This window comes from Moschus berezovskii, chromosome 11, assembly GCF_049115385.1.
Source record: "Moschus berezovskii isolate FMDL1 chromosome 11, NW_MosBer_1.0, whole genome shotgun sequence".
Taxonomy (NCBI): domain Eukaryota; kingdom Metazoa; phylum Chordata; class Mammalia; order Artiodactyla; family Moschidae; genus Moschus; species Moschus berezovskii.
In genome coordinates this window covers 18,183,578-18,189,612 of record NC_142470.1, presented here as the reverse complement: position 1 = coordinate 18,189,612, position 6,035 = coordinate 18,183,578, and the positions used below count along the sequence as shown (strand labels likewise).

The window sequence follows — 6,035 nt, the reverse complement described above, 5'->3', positions numbered from 1 at the left end:
GTCTGATCACAGGCTGGATGACAGGCCTACGGGGTGTGGGGCCCAGGGTGCTCTGCCGTCTGCTTTCAGCTGGGCGTTGGTGTGAGCGTGAGCACAGATTCCCATCCTTCCTCGCTTCACCGTGAACCCTAGTGATGGGGTGAGCAAGGTGAGCATCCTCATGGCAGTATGAAATGTGTCATAAACACAAAACTAACCAAGGACACCGCAGGTGCAGACAGGTGGATAAACAGCACTTCAGTCCTCAGTCCGACTGGGCAGCCAGCTCCCACCAGGAGCAACGACAAATCCAATTCTGCAGAAAGGAGGCAATTCTTTGTCTCCTATTCCTTCCACCGGCTTGCATGTCACTTGAAAATGCCTTCATTCCCTCTGTTGGAAATAAGGATTTTTCAAGTAAGACACTAAAAATTGAAAAGCAAATAAATATTGCAGCCATAGGACTAGGATCCCTGGAGTTCAAGAAATACTATAGAGGGGAGGGAGGTGGGAGGGAGGGTCAGGATGGGGAACACATGTACACCCATGGCTGATTCATGTGAATGTATGGCAAAAACCACCACAATATTGTAAAGTAATTAGCCTCCAATTAAAATAAAACAAACAAACAAAACAAAACAACAAAAAAGAAAAAATATAGAAACCAGGCAGAAAATGCAAGGCATTTTCCTGTGGTGTACCCCAGCACTTCATTTTTAAGTTGACTATGCAGTTAATATTAACGTTATTTAACACCAGGAAAACTGACTTTATTTTGCTTGTTAAGAGAGTGTATACTGTGGGAGGGGGTGGGGGTTAGAGTCATTCACAGATTTTAAACAGAATTACATCTGCCTACTTATATCGACAAGGAAGGTAACAGCAACAAAAAATCTACCTGCGGAAAAGTCCCGGGGAATCCAGTGAGATCCTAAATAAGTCCTGTGTGTGTGTGTGTGTGCACAAGTGTGTTAGTCACTCAATCGTGTCCGACTGTGACCCCATAGACTGTAGCTCACCAGACCCCCCTCTGTCCATGGAATTCTCCAGGCAAGAATACTGGAGTGGGTTGCCATTTCCTTCTCCAGGGGATCTTCCCAACCCAGGGATCGAGGTCGAGTCTCCTGCATTGCAGGCAGGTTCTTTACCATCTGAGCCACCAGGGAAGCCCAGTGCAGTGGGTAATAAAAGACAAATATTTCTATTCAGTAAAAGCCAAGAGAGGATAGATACCAGGTAAGCTGCACCTGCTTTTCTTCTCTAAACTTTTAAGCGTGCTCTCACTAGTTTCCTGTTTATCCACACCCCCAGCTGAGGAAGGAGCTTGTTCCTGTGGGAAGATTCTGTTTGCAGCCCCTTCTCCACCTCCCTGAACACAAGGCTTTGGCGTTCCCTTTTTTTTCACATGATGGATTTACCCGCCCTGGGGAAGAAGGTCACGGAAACCTGGCTTGGGATGTATGATTGTGCTTGTTTTCAGTTATTGATTTAATACAATCAAATATATCAATGAAACCCTAGTCTTTTCTCGACAGTACTTTTTGCAAGGGCTGTGCGTGCGCACGCACATGTTCAGGAAAGTTAGTAAAGAAAAGAGAAGCTTGAGAACGTTCGGCTGCACAGGGAGCTGCAAGGAGGGCTGAGCATCCGCCACCTCGTCCCACTCCCTGCATCCGGGCTGGGAATCTGCCAGCAGCAGCAGCCGCCCGCCTGCAGGGGCCCGGCGCCTGGGCAGGGTAGGCAGAGCCCCGCGCCGCGGGGCGGGACCGGGGCTTTGGGGGAGATAGAACCGCAGGTAGGGAGGGCGCGCAGGTGCTGCGGGCGCGGGGGTGGGTGCAGCCTGCAGACGGACGCCGCTGCCGCCGCCCCGCCCCCGGTCCCCGCCCCCGCACCCCATCTCCTGCGTCCTGCGCCCCTGCGCCACCACCCAGAGCCCCCCAACGCCCCAGAAGAGCGGGGCGGAGCACCCCCGCCAGCCGGGCAGGTGACGGCGGTGATCCCGGGCTAAGCCTCCTATGGGTCCCGCGGCGCCCGCCCCAAAGGGCCCAGAGGGACTGAATTCCTGGATGCCTCGCTGTCCTCCCCAGGTATCCAGTTTCCTCTCTGGGGGGACTGGGAGGCCAGCGTCCCCGCGCTCCTGGTCAGCGAGGCTGCCACTGGGCCTGGCCAGCGACCTGCAGTCCTTCCAGGCAACCAGGTGCGCCCTCTGCCTGATTCCCCAGCGTGTCTGAGGAAGTCTGCAGGGCGTCTCTTGTGATACAGCTTTTCAAGGGCCTTCATGGCCACCTGGCGCCTGTGGTCACCTTGCTCATCTCAAAATAAGTCACCAAATAGCCCACGATCCAGGGCACAGCCTGGGCTGACAGCCCTGAGCTGGGGTTGGTGAACCGGGTGGTTGAAGCTTCCTCTGGGAAGCCTACCGGCCTGCCAGACTCCACTGGTGTTGGAAGAACACAGAATCTCAAAGATCTGCTACTTCACTGACAAAACCAGCTTTCTCTGCGCACCCTTCTCCCTCTTTGCTTTTGTTGTGAGTGAGGGTACAGACCCCTGGGAGTGGGGGGTGGGTGCTGGTGGAAAGGGCACCCCGGAGATGGGGCTGCAGACTCCAGCGTTCTGGGAGCCTTTGAAGGGCTTTTGGGGGAGCTGGGCGGTTGAGTTTCAGAGACCAGACTCCTTTCATTTTTTTTGGTTGCCTTCATCAAGATACCTCATTCTTTTGACATTTCCTGCCCAGAAACCTTTGAACCCTATTCTTTTTTGCTGATTGTGTGTTGTGCTCTGGGAAAGTTTTTTTTTTTTTTCCCAAGTCCCTTCTGTTTCTGAGCGCTGGGCGGAAGAGACCAGGGGAAGGGGGATAGGGTGGATGGTGGTCCCATCCTACCCTAGGTCAAAGACTCTGATATGGGGAGGCGCACCAGGCCCAGAATGACCCTCAAGACGTCAAGATTCCATCCCCGAGCCATGGTTCTGGTCAGGAAGAACCTGACCTAGTTTTAAAGAACTCAGGAGAAATATCCTGTGTCCTCCCAAGCTCACCACTGTTGTCCGAATGCTTGTTAGTCAGTTGCCCTCTGACGTTTAGCTCCGAACCCGTCTTTGTGAGTAAGCCTCTCACCTCCCTGGCTAGGGCCTCTGAAGGGGGCTTTCTGCGGAGCTCTGTCAATTAGGCCGCATTTAGTATCTGGGTCAAGATGGAAAAAAAAAAACCCTTTTTCTGTTGAAGGGTTTCTCACGTATCTTTTGTGAAGATGAGGTTTTTGGTGTTCAGTAAGAATAATAAACTGGTGCTGGTGATCAGACTGGGGGAAGTTTCTACCCTGATTAGGGTGTTCCCAGCTCCCTGACTTTTCTTGGATGCATCTGCTTTGATCCTGGGTGGGTCCGCTCCAGGTCTGTCCTGGTGGCCTGCCTTTGTGTGTTTCTAGCTTGGAGGTGGTGGCACGGCTGAGCCTTTCCTGAGTCAATGTGAATGCAGTTTCACTGGGGGACAGCTGACTCCATGCTTAGCTCCCTCTGGGTGACTTCCAGCCCTGGAATTCCAGTGACAATTTCACTGGGGGACAGCTGACTCCATGCTTAGCTCCCTCTGGGTGACTTCCAGCCCTGGAATTCCAGTGACAGTTTCACTGGGGGACAGCTGACTCCATGCTTAGCTCCCTCTGGGTGACTTCCAGCCTTGGAATTCCAGTGACAGTTTCACTGGGGGACAGCTGACTCCATGCTTAGCTCCCTCTGGGTGACTTCCAGCCTTGGAATTCCAGTGACAGTTTCACTGGGGGACAGCTGACTCTATGCTTAGCTCCCTCTGGGTGACTTCCAGCCCTGGAATTCCAGTGACAGTTTCACTGGGGGACAGCTGACTCTATGCTTAGCTCCCTCTGGGTGACTTCCAGCCTTGGTATTTGGTGGGCACGGTGAGAGGCAGCCGCACCCGGAACCCCATCAGCGGCTCCTCTTTTGTGTGCTTTGCCCTGATTCTGCTTGGTCTCCACCGGCCAGATGTATCCTGGAAGGTGGTGCTGGGCTCTTGGGCGCCTTACCCGCAAATGACCCTAAAAAAGACAAAAGAGTCATTGCCTTCCATGATCCCGGTGGAAGAAGCAGCCTTCTTCCCCCCGCAACAGCCCGATTACTCAGTACGATGATTCGTTCCCATACCAGGCATCCTGAGGTTGGGCACCGTGGAGCACCATATTGAACGGAAGAAAGATGGGATACCCTTGGTGCGTGACAGCTGATGTGTGGGTATGGCTGGGTGCTGCTGCCTTAGAAAGGGTTGCAGCTTTTGACAGACTGTTTAAAATTTGTCTAGTGACTGTTATGCTTCTCAAAATCCTCTTCCATTAAAACTCTTGTTTTCCGCTTAGCATCCAGAGATGCCCGGTTCCAGTTCTTTAATATCTGTGTTCAGGAGTTTGCACTCAGGAGCTGGGTAGTCTGGGTTGGAATTCACGTCTTGCCAGTTGTGAGTTGTGTGACTTCAGTGTCTCTGTGTCTTGGTTTCCTAAGTTGTCAATTGGGGATAAGAATAGTGTCACCTTCTTTGTAGGGTTGTTGTGAGGATTAAATGAGTTAGCATAAGTTAAAGGCTTGGAATCGAGTCTGTGGACTTGGCAGACAGCTTAACTATTATTTTACTCTTGTGTTGTTTGGCTAAATCATTGATCTTAACTCAGCCTTGGTGTGTGATTCGGAATTTTCTTGTTTAAACAGAGAGAGAATGAGGGGGGGGGGAGTATAATCGACCTATTTCTGTCTTAGACCAAGTGGAAACCATTAGCTAATATATTTTCCTGAGTTCTCACTTCCTTAGTGGATTCATATTGGAATAGCTGGGCTAACTTCTTGTGAGTTTCTAGGTCTTCAGACAGTTTGGCATGGTGAGCTTGAGGAGAGTCCTGAAGGAACTGGATCTGAACATTGGTACCGTAAACTGCTAACCCTGGCCAGGACTCCATGGACAAGGACCTATTCCAGGAGGTGATGGTCTGGACATGATCAGAGGTACGTCCAAGTTTGCAGAAAATGCAGTTTCAAGAGATTATTGGTCATAATACCCTTGCTGCTGCTGCTGCTGCTAAGTCACTTCAGTCATGTCCGACTCTGTGTGACCCCATAGACGGAAGCCCACCAGGCTCCCCTGTCCCTGGGATTCTCCAGGCAAGAACACTGGACTGGGTTGCCATTTCCTTCTCCAATGTGTGAAAGTGAAGTCGCTCAGTCGTGTCCGACCCATAGCGACCCCACGGACTGCAGCCTACCAGGCTCCTCCATCCATGGGATTTTCTAGGCAAGAGTATTGGAGTGGCTTGCCATTGCCTTCTCCGCATAATACCCCTAGGTCTTATGAATATGAAAAATGAGAAAGTATGGCGGTTGTGTCAGTTTGATGACTCAGTACCAGCATCTGAAAGTAGCACACCTCGTTAAGGGGAAATTTCTGGACTATGCCAAAGGCTGGGCAAAGGTTCACTGTCTGTTCCTGAGGAGTGTGAAGGCCGGGCGGCAAGTCAGGCTGGGACATGTCCAGCACACGTGGCTGCCCCTGTTCTCCCATGGAATCCCCTCCCTGGCTGGATGCATCCTGGGGTGTCATTCCTGCCGGTGTGTTCCTACCTGAAGTCTTTCTCCTCCAGGAAACCCGTCTGGCAATGACTCTGAACCAAGAGTTCTGGAGAGTTGGCTTGGGGGCCTGCATTTTTAGCACCGGGGTGAGTCGCTGGAGCAGGTGCTGACTCAGGGTGGAAGCCCCTGTTGGTACCACTTACATAATGAGCCATAACTCCGAGGAGTTGCGCAACAGACTCAGTAAGACAAAGGGGCTTGAGTTGTTTTTGTAGAAATGGAAACACGCTTGCCCTGAGTCATTCGTGCCCTTGCCAAACTGCTTTTGTTAGCAATCATTCACGTTTCCTAGATCATCTTTTACTTGTGGGCTTCTCTCAAGCACATCTGCCTCCATGTGGTCCGTGCAGTGATCAAAATTATGACCTGGTGCCTTCTCACTAACTCTCTGCCAGCTGGTAAATTCAGAAAGATGCCCTGTGGAAATG

The 6,035-nt window shown here is 51.6% G+C and overlaps 1 long non-coding RNA gene across 3 annotated transcripts in view; it reads left to right on the top strand.

The window, feature by feature from the left end:
• The first annotated feature begins 1,548 nt into the window (after positions 1–1,548).
• Positions 1,549–6,035, top strand: part of LOC129539237 (uncharacterized) — a 40,283-nt gene continuing 35,796 nt past the window's right edge. For 2 of the 3 annotated variants that reach the window (XR_016038532.1, XR_016038530.1), the window contains exons 1-2: positions 1,921–4,986; positions 5,619–5,693. This is a non-coding gene — a long non-coding RNA (uncharacterized LOC129539237). Of the gene's footprint in view, positions 1,716–1,920; positions 4,987–5,618; positions 5,694–6,035 lie in introns of those variants that run through there. The other variant, XR_016038531.1, reaches the window with a different exon arrangement.